This window comes from Erinaceus europaeus, chromosome 12 (assembly GCF_950295315.1).
Source record: "Erinaceus europaeus chromosome 12, mEriEur2.1, whole genome shotgun sequence".
NCBI lineage: Eukaryota > Metazoa > Chordata > Mammalia > Eulipotyphla > Erinaceidae > Erinaceus > Erinaceus europaeus.
The window spans coordinates 92,240,166-92,253,151 of record NC_080173.1 but is presented as its reverse complement, the minus strand read 5'-3'; the positions used below and the strand labels follow the sequence as shown (position 1 = coordinate 92,253,151).

The following is a 12,986-nucleotide window of genomic DNA, read 5'->3' as shown; positions in this document are numbered from 1 at the left end:
TCATCTGTACTACTCCAGCCTTTAGGTTCATGATTAGTCAACAACTTGTTCAGCTTTGTATGTTAACTCTCTTTTCAGCCACCAGGTTCCAGATGCTACTATGATGCCGACTAGACTTCCCTGGACAGACGACCCCACCAATGTGTCCTGGAGCTCCGCTTCCCCAGAGCCCCACCTTACTAGTGAAAGAGAGAGACAGGCTGGGAGTATGGATTGATCTGCCAACACCCATGTTTAGCGGGGAAGCTATTACAGAAGCCAGACCTTCCACCTTCTGCACCCCATAATGACCTTGGGTCCATACTCCCAGAGGGATAAAGAATAGGAAAGCTATCGGGGCGGGGGGGGGGGGGATGGGATACTGAGTTCTGGTGGTGGGAATTGTGTGGAGTTGTACCCCTCTTATCCTATGGTTTTGTCAATGTTTCCTTTTTATAAATAAAATAAAATAATAAAATAAAATAAAATGGAAGGATGTATCTTGCTTACTTCATTTTGTATAAATATAATAATTGAGGGAAATAAAGTAGCAGGTAGGGAAGGAAGAGAGGAGGATATCTAGGCTTAAGAGATAAACATATAGTTAGAAAATTTATGATGCCTTCTTTAGGGCATCCCACCAGAATGCCAGGCTTATTAGTCTAAGTCTAATCATGGAAGGAAGGCTATTAAAACACTTTTACTCTGAAGTATATAATTGTCCCTTGCTTATGGATACATGTACTGTGTGCCTAGAACCCTAGGTCTTAGCCTGCACCTAGCAGCTATAATTTTGTTAGAAATCATGCCATCTGAAATGGAATTTTAGTCCCATGTCTTAGGAAAGATCTCACCAGAGGATTTATGAGGTTCATATTTCAGGTGCGGTGTTTCTGGAGACAAATCTATAGGAACAAGTCAACGGCAGCATAATGTGGCATATGGACACTAGCAGAATTGACTTAGTTGAGGTCAGCAGAGGCAGTCTAACAGGGGAAGGGATCAGACTGAAGAAACATTTAGAAATACAAGCAAAGTCCCATAGGTTCCAGGGCTAGGAGAAATATAGATCTTAAAGAGAATGGGGAGGGTTCTTTGTAGTCTTAGAAAGAGTTTCAACTATTTAAATTAACTAGTTAATTAATTATTATTGTAATCAAGTTAGCTGGGAGCTTGTTTTTCTTGAAAGTCCTATGGTTAGGATTTACTATAAAATATTTGACCTCATTATTTTGTTTTATGTCATTTAAGGATATATGCTAATAACAGTATCTTATTAGATCTAGAACAAATGGTTTTGATGTATCTGGCCTAATGCTGTAGGTAACTTAGGTATTTAAAAAAATAATAAGGTCAAGTACCCAGTTGAGTGTACACATTACAGTGTGTGAGGACCTGGATTCAAACACCTGGTCCCCACTTACAGGGGAAACTTCACAAGCAGTGAAGCAGTGCTGCAGGTATCTGTCTCTCTCTCTTTCTTCTTTTTCCTTCTAATTTGTTTCTGTCCTGTCAAATAAATTAATAAATAAAGTTAGAAAAAGGAAAAATATTTGAAAATGGGAAATACACACACACACACAAATATATTTATAGAGCTGCTTAAACAATTTAAGTCCAATGTAACAATTTGGTCATCTTAGAAATCTGAAACATTAAGCACTTAGGCTAAAGAAAATATGTATGCTCAGAGCTCTGACCTAGGCAGTTAGAGAACTTGAAGTATTTAATATATTTTTCTCTGGCATATTGAATTAATAGTCATTTACAAGATTATAAGTTAATAGGAGTATAATTGAACACTGTTCCTCTCCAGAGATCTGTGTCTTCCCCTACACCTCTAAATCATCACTATAGGGCTGAGTGAATATAGTTGAGGAAATCTGTACAGGAGAAATTCACAAGTTCATTTTTTTAAATTTCATTGTATTTTTACGATTCACTAATTAATCTTCATTTATTGTCATAGGAGCTAACACATCATCTTCTAGCAGAGGAGTTTGTTGGTTGCACAAGAACTAGTTGGGACTGTAAATTAATTTAATTATACAAATCTTTCAAAATCTTCCTTCTAAGACTTCCTTTTAGTTTGTGATTTAATATACTTTTCTTTATTGGGGGGGATTAACGGTTTATAGTTGACAGTAGTGGGTACATAGGTAACATTTCTCAGTTTTCCACATAACACTGAGGACCCCTCTAGGTCCTCCTCTTTTAAGATAAAAACTAAGCAATCTGGAGGTTGGGCAGTGATGCACTCAGTTAAGTACACATAGTACTAAGCTCGTAGTACCTATGCAAAGATCTGGGTTGGAGCTCTGGCTTCCCACCTTCAGGGGGATAGGGATGCTTTACAGGCAGTGAAGCAGATCTACAGGTGTCTCTCTTTCTCTCTCCCTCTCTATTTTCTCCTCCTCTCTCAATTTCTCTCTGTCCTATGCGATTAAATAGAAAAACAAAAAAACCACCAGGAGCACTGGATATACAGTGCAGGCATTGAACCCCAGTGATAACTTTGGAGGCAAAACCAAAACAATAAAAAGAAAAAAACTAAGCAATTTTAATTCTGTTGTTCTATGTATCCTCTTAGGTCTCCTTCAGGAGAATAGATATATAAACTGGAGACCCCTTTCATGGATCAAATCACACACTGTTTGTTTTCTTTCAGCTTGAGTTTGGCTTGGACTTTGTATGCCTAGAAGTTCTGCCCCTCACTTGTTGGCTGAGTCTGTTGCATGTTTATATCATCCCTGCAGCAAATTGACTTCCTGGACCTGGCAAGGGGCCTCTGAGCTCCTACCCGAAAGTGTTTTCGAAAAGCCTGCAAAGTTGGCAAGTGCGCCTGGGCCATGAACTTGTGAGGAGCCACAGCGCACAGGCTTCCTGAGAGTGAAAAACTGCTGACAGCACTGGCAGGTCTGCAGGAGCGCTTCTGTCATCCTTGTAAACAGGGTTGAACTGGCCTGCTTTATCTCTCTGTGCAAAATGCAGATTTAATAGGAAGTGCCCTCTGAATCATTGCTGCTGGGTCGAGTCTCTCAAGGAATTAAGGATAACAGTTTAATAACTGCAGAAAAGAGCTTAGGCGCTTTGCTGTGTATGGTGTATCTGAGTTAGCTACTGAAAAAAAAAAAAAACGAACTTGGGACATTAAACCCTTTTATCACTCAGATAGAGCAATTGGAGAAAATCCATTCCTTGGCAGGGGATGAGTTTACCAGCTTCTGAAAGGGATGTGTGTTTGAATGTGATAGGGAAGGGAGCATTTGTCAGAGTGGAAGGTGGATCAAAAGACAAATGAATTCTTTGAGTTAAATAAGAGCTTTAAATTATCCCACTTTGAACTGCTTTGCCATCAGTAGAATGTGCTCCACTGAAAGTCGGCCTGTCTTTTCCAAGGTCTTTGGACGGTACCAGGGTCTCTATCTTCCAGTGCTGCATTTTAAAGGAACAAACAGTCTTAGGGCAGATGGCCAAGGCTGGGAAGGTAAGATAAATGTCTATTTAGCTGGGCAATAAAGTCACTCTTGGTAACCTAGTCACCTAGCAGCCTACATAAAAAAAAAAAAAACAAAACATATAGTTATAGCTGATTCCCTTCAGATTACAGAGGTGGGCTAAAAGCCGTCTATCCATTCAGATGGAAGACAGATGGAATTAGGTTCATTTAACCTAGTGGTTTCCAAATTTGGGTTCGTGGAGTCCCACCCGGACTTACCTTGTCTAGAAGATTGAAAAATTACCACAGATGCTGTCTATGTTACTCTTTGCAATGCACCAGTGTATTTTTTTTTTTTTTTACATAAAAAGATGGAGCTGTCTCCACTGTTTCAATGTGAGTATGATGTGTAATTTGCCTTTGCTTTCAGGACATTGTCAATAGTGAGACAAGCAAAGTCTTGAAAAGTATGTATGTGTTAACACTTTTCCTTCTTAGGCTTTTGGAGAACTTGAGAATCCCAAGATTGTCAAGAGGATGATGACAAGCCCTATTGTTTTCAAACCAGTCTGCCAAACTCTAGAAGCAGAATCTCGTATTTTAAAGGCAGCTGATTGCAGACGCAGGAATTATCCATCTGAGATCAGCAAAAAGAACTAGCCTGCTGAGCCCCACTGAAATTGTTGACTCCCAGTACCTTCAGGTAAGTAAATGGCTATTGTCATAAACTGTCAGTTTCAGGCAATGTTTGATACAGCAAAGACTAACTACAAGGAAACTGACAGGCAATATTCAGAGTTTTCAAATTTGGTTTCACATAGAGCAACTCTGGTTGGTTTGCTCTTTCACTTATCCTATCGTTTGAATAAATGATATGGGAAAGTCTTTGACCTAGTTCACGGCACCTCAGAATACTCTTAACTATTGTTTTTGCTTTGTCATTTGGAAGTGTGGGCAAAGTTTCCAGAGATGACTGATTCAGTCCAGAGTCAGTCCCTGATTAAACTGTTTCTTTGTGTGGAAGCACTGCACATACTTGCATGTCAGTTCAGGGTCAGTTCCTACTAAGGAAGATAGGAACAAACCCACCGTGGATTTACTGGCAGCTATTTAAAAGAAAGGACGTTTGATGTTGTTGGCTGAAAATGAAACTTTTGCTTTGTACGGGAGCCACTCGTGACTCCCACATTCCCATTATTTGTTTACAGATGCCATAGGGTAGAATTTATTTGTGAGGGGGAATTTGGGACTTAGACTTCTCTTTTGGAAGAAGTGAAACAAAAGAAAGGTAAAGTTTTAAAGGATTGCCCGTGAACGTGTGTAGAGACTCAATCTTTGCATGACCTTTAACCTTTACAATTATCTATGCATTACCTATTATTATTGTTGGCATGAGCATAGACTTATCTCTTTTCACTTTGCCTTGGATGAGCCTCTTTGCTTTTGCATTACTTTCTCTCCATGCAGTCTTAGTGCAACTGTTAATTCACGTGACCATTTTACCATTGTCACGTGATCTTCTCCTCTACGAATTTGCTTATTAGGGTCAAAAGGGCTATAAAATTAAAAATACAAGGCATGCTTTTACTTAGTGATAACTTTTCTTTCTTTCTTTTTTAATGAAGCAGAAATTTAACCAAGTTTAAAAATCTGAATTAAGGGCTTGTGAAATAGCTCACTTGGATGGCGTGTTATTTGAGTATGTATTCAACCCAGGTTCAAACCAATGCCCTATTTCATTGAAGGAAGCTTTGGTGCTATTCTCTCTCTCTCTCTCTCTCTCTCTCTCTCTCTTCTCTGTCTCAATCTAAAAACAAAGTGCATTAAAATGGAGAAGATAGCATAAGAAAAGTTATGGTCTAAGAAAACTAAGTTTAGAAAATCATAACCACATCTCTGGAAGTCTCCAATTGGATAATAATAGTGTGAACGAAAGTTAAAACTTAATCAGAGAAAGTCCAGAGTTTGTTTAAGAAATTAATCTTGACTTATGTTTCAAGTATCATGTCTAGAATCTATAAGAGGAACAAGAAACTGGAGAAGGAAGGGGTTTTCACAGCTACATTTACCCTCATTATAAAGAAAAACTTGACTAGAAGTATCCAGCAAGTTTATTCTTTCATCTCTTTGACTCGGCTGTTATCTCTCAATCACTCCTAGACAAAAATGTGACTGAAAAAGGTACAGACTCTCTCTCACACTGAGAAATACCTGTGCAAGGATGAAAGGGAACAAGTTCACCAATATCAACAGGTACATGATTATGTCTCTCTCGTGTTTCCACTGCATGTCACAGGGATTGCTATTGGTCTGTCATTTCATTCACACAGACTATACAGTCACAATGCATTTGAAATAGACGTTGAAAGTGAGTGCCAGAAACATCCCAATATAAATATAATATTCAAGGATGGTATAGACTATAGTTATTAGAGAGAGTTGAATAGTAAAGATGTGAAGACAGATCAGAAATAGAATACAGAATCTGTATACCTGAGTCTTCAGTGACCCCGATTCAGTCCCTGGGGGTTATGATAAGCTCAAAATGCACAATTTTCTGGCCTGAAAAAAATAAATCTTCAAAAAAGATAGGTCTTTAACTGAGTCCGGGAAGTGAATCTTCACAAGTATACAGTGTAATCCTAGCTCTTGAGGGAATTACAATCCATGGTGAGGTAAGTCTATACACAGGAGACAGACATAAGCAAGCAAGCAAGCAAGCAAGCAAGCAAGCAAAGCAACTCATAAGTAAATTTCCACACCAGAAAGTGTTACAGAAATTAAGATGAAAGTGAATGAAAGATTAAATGCTATGGTTCTCAGACATATATTTGAGAATCTATTAACATTCAGATGGGAGGGGAGTGATGGTTCAGGCAGGCAGATGTGGGAGGTATGGAACTTAGTTCATAGATTCAATGCAACTAAATTGTACTATTGTTAAAATTATTTTAATCTTCACTACTTGAGTCTTAGAAATACAGTGTTCGTCATTTCAGAAGATTTTCTCCCTATTTTGGGGGTTGCATTGAAGATTTAAAAATTCATGCTCTTAAAATTATAAGTTATGGGCCTCTTGGAATATACCTAAAATAGACCTACTAGCCTTTTCCAAAATGGAGACCTTAAATCTCATCTGCTCTAGTTTTATTTTTAGATTCCTGATTATTAAACAATTTGTTCTTCTTTATATCTTAATGGTTTTTCAGACACTAAGTTGCAGAGGTTACCATGATGCCAATCTGACTTCCCTGGGCAGATGACCTCAACAATGTGTCCTGGGACCAACCCCACCTCTCCAGAGCCCTGCCCCACTAAGGAAAGATAGAAACAGGCTGGGAATATGGATCAAACTGCCAAAGCCCATGTCCAGCAGAGAAGCAATTACAGAAGCCAGATCTTCCACCTTCTGCACCCCATAATGATCCTGGGTCCATGCTCCCAGAGGGATAAAGACTAGGAAAGCTTTCAAGGGAAGGGATGGGAACTCTGGTGGTGGGAATGTGTGGAATTGTACCCCTCTTATCCTATGGTCTTGTTGATCATTATTAAAACAATAAAAAATGTATGTGGCTACCTAGTACTTGTTGAAATATTCCTATTTTTTTAATCTTTATTTTTATTGGATAGAGACAGCCAGAAATTGAGAGGAATGGGGAGACAGGGAGAGAGACAGAGAGATGATGAAACTTTTCCTCTGCAGATGGGGACTGGGGTCTCGGACCTGGGTCCTTGCACACTGTAACATGTGCACTCAACCAGGTGCACCACCGCCCGGCCCCTTCCTATTTTTTTCCTATCCCCCCTCTCGTATTCCCCCTCCTACTTCCTCACTCTTTCTTTTCTCACCCTTTCACTTTCTTCTCAGGGCCAACAGGTATTTAAGTAACTTTTATGTCTTTCTGGAGGAGTGAGTGATCCATTTGACATCGATGTTACTAAGGCAGGTTCCAGAAAACTCATCTACTCTGACACCTTAGGGAGTCTTCTCTTCCTTAGGCACTTTCTGCCTCCGTGGGTTTTTTTTTTTTCTGGACAAGGTATTCAAGAAGTCTCTGTCCTTTGATTTCATTCCTTTTCTAGAGATGGTCACTTGTTTCTATTTTTTTTAAATTTCTTTTATAAATTTTATTTTCCCTTTTGTTGCCCTTGTTGTTTATCATTGTTGTTATTATTATTGTTATTACTGTCGTTGTTGGATAGGACAGAGAGAAATGGAGAGAGGAGGGGAAGACAGAGTGGAGGAGAGAAAGACCTGCAGACCTGCTTCACCTCCTGTGAAGCAACCCTCCTACAGGTCTAAAGATCCTACAGTCGGGGGATCGAACCGGGATCCTTAATGCCGGTCCCTGCGCTTCGTGCCATGTACATTTAACCCACTGCGCCACCGTCCAGCTCCCTGAGATGGCTGCTTCTTTCTGGCATTGTTTTGGGCCATGTGCGCTTAACCGTTGTGCTATACCACCCAACTCCCTCTGGCATTGTTTTGGATACATTTTTTTTAAAGGTCTCTTCACAATCTGGAATTCACTAATGTGGTTGAACATTTCAACTGTAATCATATCTAAACAGAAAAATTACATGTTCCATTTAAAAAAAAAGTTTGAGTGTGATGAATTTCAAAAATATGAAGTAGATGAAGAATGGTAACCTCCTATGAACCCGTGTTAATACAGTCTTTAATATCACAAGCACCTTTCTGTTTTTGAGAAGTGGGATTGGCTGTTGGCACACCTGCTTGAGGTCAAACATCATAGTGTGCAAGGACCTGCATTCAAGCCCCCAGTCCGGACCTGCTAGGGAAAAGCTTCTCAAGCAGTGAAGCAATGCCATAGGCGTCTCTCTCCTTCTCTGCATCCTCCTTTCTCATAATTTCTGTCTCTAACCAAAATAAACAAATGAAAATATTTGGAAAAAGAGAGAAATGGCTAAGTTAATCACCACAGACAGATAAAATGTCTTAACTATTTTTTTTTCTCTCTCAGTGAAGTTTTAGTGAATTTGTGTCTAGACTTAGGCATCAATTTATCGGAGATGATTTTCAAGACGGCTACTTTTAGACAAGTCTACTATTTCATTTTCCCTACACCAACTCACTAATAAAACTGAGTTTCCTGCTTGTCTGCAGAAAGGCCTGGTGTACATGTAGGTATTTCCCTCCTTCCGTCTCCTCCACTGTGAAATGGTTGTAATGAGACTTGGCTCTAAGGCCAACCAGGTAGCATTCCCCCTGCATCAGAACTCCCCGGAGACCATTATATATAATCATGGAGTGTCACAGGCATGACATGAATTATTATGCAAAAACTCTACGCCCAATTTCCAAGTGGCTCCACAATTTGACAAAATGATGTGGCCATTTGTGAAATGCAAGCAAATGGGAGGAAATGAAGGGTCTAGGATTTCTGCAGAAGTGACAGACTCATCCCAAAGCAAGAGTGCTTCCATGTGACAAATTAGACAAAGCAGAACGATTTTACCCTGAATAAGCTTTTGACTTAAAAAAGTCTGAGTGTCTGCCAGCTGTCATTGGGAAACATTTCAGATTAGTTTTAACCAGTTGTAGGGCACCCAACATAGGTGCATTTGGAGTGGGATGAATGAATAGTTCCTGCCTTCTCCTTCCAAGAGCAGATCTAGGTGGGAAGAGGTGGGGTGGGGCTGTTCTCAGACTCACCTGCAGCTGGCCGTAGCCTTCTCATAGCCTTCTCACTGCACACAGTGGTTCCTGACTGACACTGACACAATGGAAAATGTATGGTTTTTATGCTTATTACCAGACAATAGAAGAAGGAATAATTCTAATAGAAGGCAATAGAAGGAGGATGAGCATATTTAGGTTTTGTTAATGCTTTCGGGACCTGTTCTAGCCATCACATATGTTCAGGAAAGTGTAGACTTTGTGATGAGTGATGGGTACAAAATGGCACTTATTTGGTCATTCAGCCAAGTGCAGGAAAAAAAACACACGGATCTGACAGGGGGCAGAGAGAGAAAGAACAAGAGATTACCTGGTAGATTATACACTTTGATGTGTACAGAGGGCCAGGCTAGAGCCCCCACCCTGCTGTCCACATGGGGACACTATGTAACAGGGAAGCTTCATGAATGATAGAGCAGTGCTATAGTTTCTTTTTTAAAAATTATTATCTTTAAAAAAATTATTTCTTTTTTTTCATTTATTTATTTATTTATTCCCTTTTGTTGCCCTTATTGTTTTATTGTTGTAGTCATTGTTGGATAGGACAGAGAAAAATGGAGAGAGGAGGGGAAGACAGATAGGGGAAGAGAAAGATAGACACTTGCAGACCTGCTTCACCACTTGCAGGTGGGGAGCCGGGGTCTTGAACCAGGATCCTTCTACCAATCCTTGCGCTTCACACCACCTGCACTTAACCCACTGTGCTACCGCCCGACTCCCTAAATTATTATCTTTATTTTATTTTATTTTTTCTTTATTGGGTCATTAATGTTTTACATACAACTAATGTTTTACATACAAACTAATGTAGTGAATACATTAGTTTGTACAGGCATAACATTTTTCAGTTTTCCATATAACAGTACAACCCCCACTAAGTCCTCTGTCATCCTATTCCAGAGCCTGTGAATTCTCTGCCACCCACCCCAGAGTCTTTTACTTTAGTGCAATACACCAACTCCAGTCCAGGTTCTGCTTAGTGTTTTCTCTTCAGACCTTGTTTTTCAACTTCTGCCTGTGAGTGACATGATCCCATATTCATCTTTATTTATTGAATGGAGATAGCCCTAAGCTGAGAGGAAGGAGGAGATAGAAAAGAAAAGAGACACAGAGAGACTTGTAACACTGCTTCACCACCTGCAAAGGTGGGGACTGGGGGTTTGAACCCAGGTCATTACTCATTATAATATGTGTGCTCAAACAGGTGTGCCACCACACGGCCCATTTCTTACTTGTCTGTCTCCTATTCCCTCCTTCTCTCTTGCTTTCTTTCTAGAACCAAAAGAGAAAGAGAAAGAAACTCCAGTGAAACACTGATGGTAATACCTGTCTGTCTATCTGTCTATCTATCTATCTATCTATCTATCTATCTATCTATCTATCTATCATCTGTCTGTCTGTCTGTCTGTCTATCTATCTATCAATCAACATATACAGAAGGTAACTTCCATACTGCGGTGTCGCCCTCTTCCTCTCCCAACTGAAAAAGTTGGCCTGGAATGGTGAAGTCCCTTCAATTACAAAGAAAAAAAAATGAGGATATAACAACAACAATAACAACAGCAGCAAAAAAAAAAAAAATTAGGGAGGAGGAAGAGAGAGTGGAGGAGGATAGAGGAAGAAAGAAAAGGAAGAACTGATGTAGCAAAGTTTGGGCTGGTAATTGGCAGACGAGTACTTCTTATGTTGCTTACATTACTCTAGTATATCTGAGACTCAGCTTTCCTATCTATAAAACAAGAACACTAGAGTGCATGACACTGCTCATACGTTTTTGAGATTTAAAATGAGGAAGATGGGTCTTGAAATAAGTGCAGCCTAGAACATTCCTATCCATGACCACAGAATGCAAGCTATGGGACCCAGATCAAATCGATGGGGTTACAGTTAGCAATATTTATAGACTTTTCTCATGTTTGGGAGCTACTCTCTTCTCTGGTCCAGCTTTCTAGTCCTATTTCCAAGTCTGACACCATCTGCCCAGACAATACCTTTGGTTCACCTGCATGTGAGCTGTTGGGCTCAGGCAAAAATTAGTAAAGTCATGAGCCCCTTGGAATATACCTAAAGTAGACCTACTAGCTATTTCCAAAATGGAGACCCCCAAATCTCATCTGCAATATTCTTGCCTTTACATTCCTGATTATTAAACAATTTGTTCTGCTTTATATCTTAATGCTTTTTCAGCCACCAAGTTGCAGATGTTACCATGATGCCAATCTGACTTCCCTGGGCAAATAACCTTAACAATGTGTACTGGAACCCTACCTCTCCAGAGCCCTGCCCCACTAGGGAAAGACAGAAACAGGCTGTGAGTATGGATTCACCTGCCAATACCCATGTCTAGTGGAGAAGCAATTACAGAAGCCAGACCTTCCACCTTCTGCACCCCACAATGATCCTGGGTCCATGCTTCCAGAGGAATAAAGAATAGGAAAATTTTCAAGGGAGGGGATGGGATACAGGGCTCTAGTAGTGGGAATTGTACCCCTCTTATCCTATAGTATTATCAATATTTCCATTTTATAAATAATTTAAAAAGATATCTACTGTTAAAAAGCCAAATTTCTATTGTACCAAAGCAAAGTTCTATGAGTAGGGGGCTTTCAGGTTTTGGCACATGATGATGGAGGAGGACATAGGCTGGGGAGGTGGGAAATTTTTTTTTTCAGAAAATTGAGAAATTTTATACATGTATCAATAACTGTATTTACTGTAAACCATTAATCTCCCCCAATGCATTTTTTTTTAAAGTTTGCATTCTGTGGTTATAGGCTATTTGTCACATCTTTACTCATTATCTCTTGTAAGGAATTTTTGCATGGAGTTACTAGTTCTGTAAATCATGGCAGATGTTTAAACATGATAAATAAAGTCAAGGAAAAAAATATGGGAAGGAGTTCTCCTGTAGCTGGCCTTTTCCCTTTCTTATGTTTCCCAAGTTTCCTGTGACAGTTGAAACAGTTTTACTTTTGATCCTTGATGATTGGCTTTTAAGTAGACCTTTAAGGAGCAAAGGGTCCCTGAAGGTCAAGTGTGTTGCTCAAAGTCACAGCTACTGAGTGGCATAACTGCCAGTGTCCAGCAGATATATGGGAAGCTTTCTGTGGAATGTGACCCAGAATTGCTTCTTGCTATAAATAATAAGCAAAAGCTCCATCAAAGACTAAGAAAATATTTCAGCACGATAAAACTCATTTATCTTTGTGTAGACGTGGTCTCCATAACCAATTCACTCCACTCTCTGAATCTGAGATCTCTATTTCTAGTTATTTTTATTTACAGCATCAGAAAGCAGTAGAACTATATAAGGGAAGAAATGTCCCCCTTCCCCCTGCCACCCAGCCTCTTGCATTTTTTACATCTAAGGTGCTGATGAGCCTTTTAATTAATACACTTACTCAAGTAGGAGAAGGGAATGCTTATCACTTTTTTCCCCCTTTAATGTTCCTGTAAAGTTCTAACTATAGGGAGCAAAGTGTGGTTTCTTTTCGGTTGTGATCAGGAGGCCTGCAGTTGAGTTCAGTGGCGTGTGGGTTTAATTAATCTTCAGTGTTTGAACTTTAGCCAGCCTAATGGGGACTCCTCATTTGGAATTGGTTCTTTGCGGGTATCAGGAAGTTTTTGGATGTTCAACATGAGCTGAGAGTTTTCAAGTTGGCCCCCCCCACCCCTTTTTCTTTTCTGAATGCCACTAGAGGGTGGGAGGAGTAGGAGAAGCAAGTGACTTGATAATATCTTTAGAAACCAAGTAACAAGCCATTAGGAGGACTAACAATAAATAAATGCACTTTCCACCCAGTGTCTTTGTGGCGATCCAGACAAGCATATGACTAGGAAAATGTAATGAAAGCAATTGTAACTCTT

The 12,986-nt window shown here is 39.7% G+C and overlaps 1 long non-coding RNA gene across 1 annotated transcript; it reads left to right on the top strand.

The window, feature by feature from the left end:
- The first annotated feature begins 2,681 nt into the window (after nucleotides 1–2,681).
- Nucleotides 2,682–5,665, top strand: LOC132541758 (uncharacterized). Its single transcript, XR_009552854.1, has 3 exons — nucleotides 2,682–3,466; nucleotides 3,917–4,121; nucleotides 5,579–5,665. It is a non-coding gene; the product is annotated as an uncharacterized LOC132541758 (long non-coding RNA).
- The last annotated feature ends 7,321 nt before the right edge of the window (nucleotides 5,666–12,986 follow it).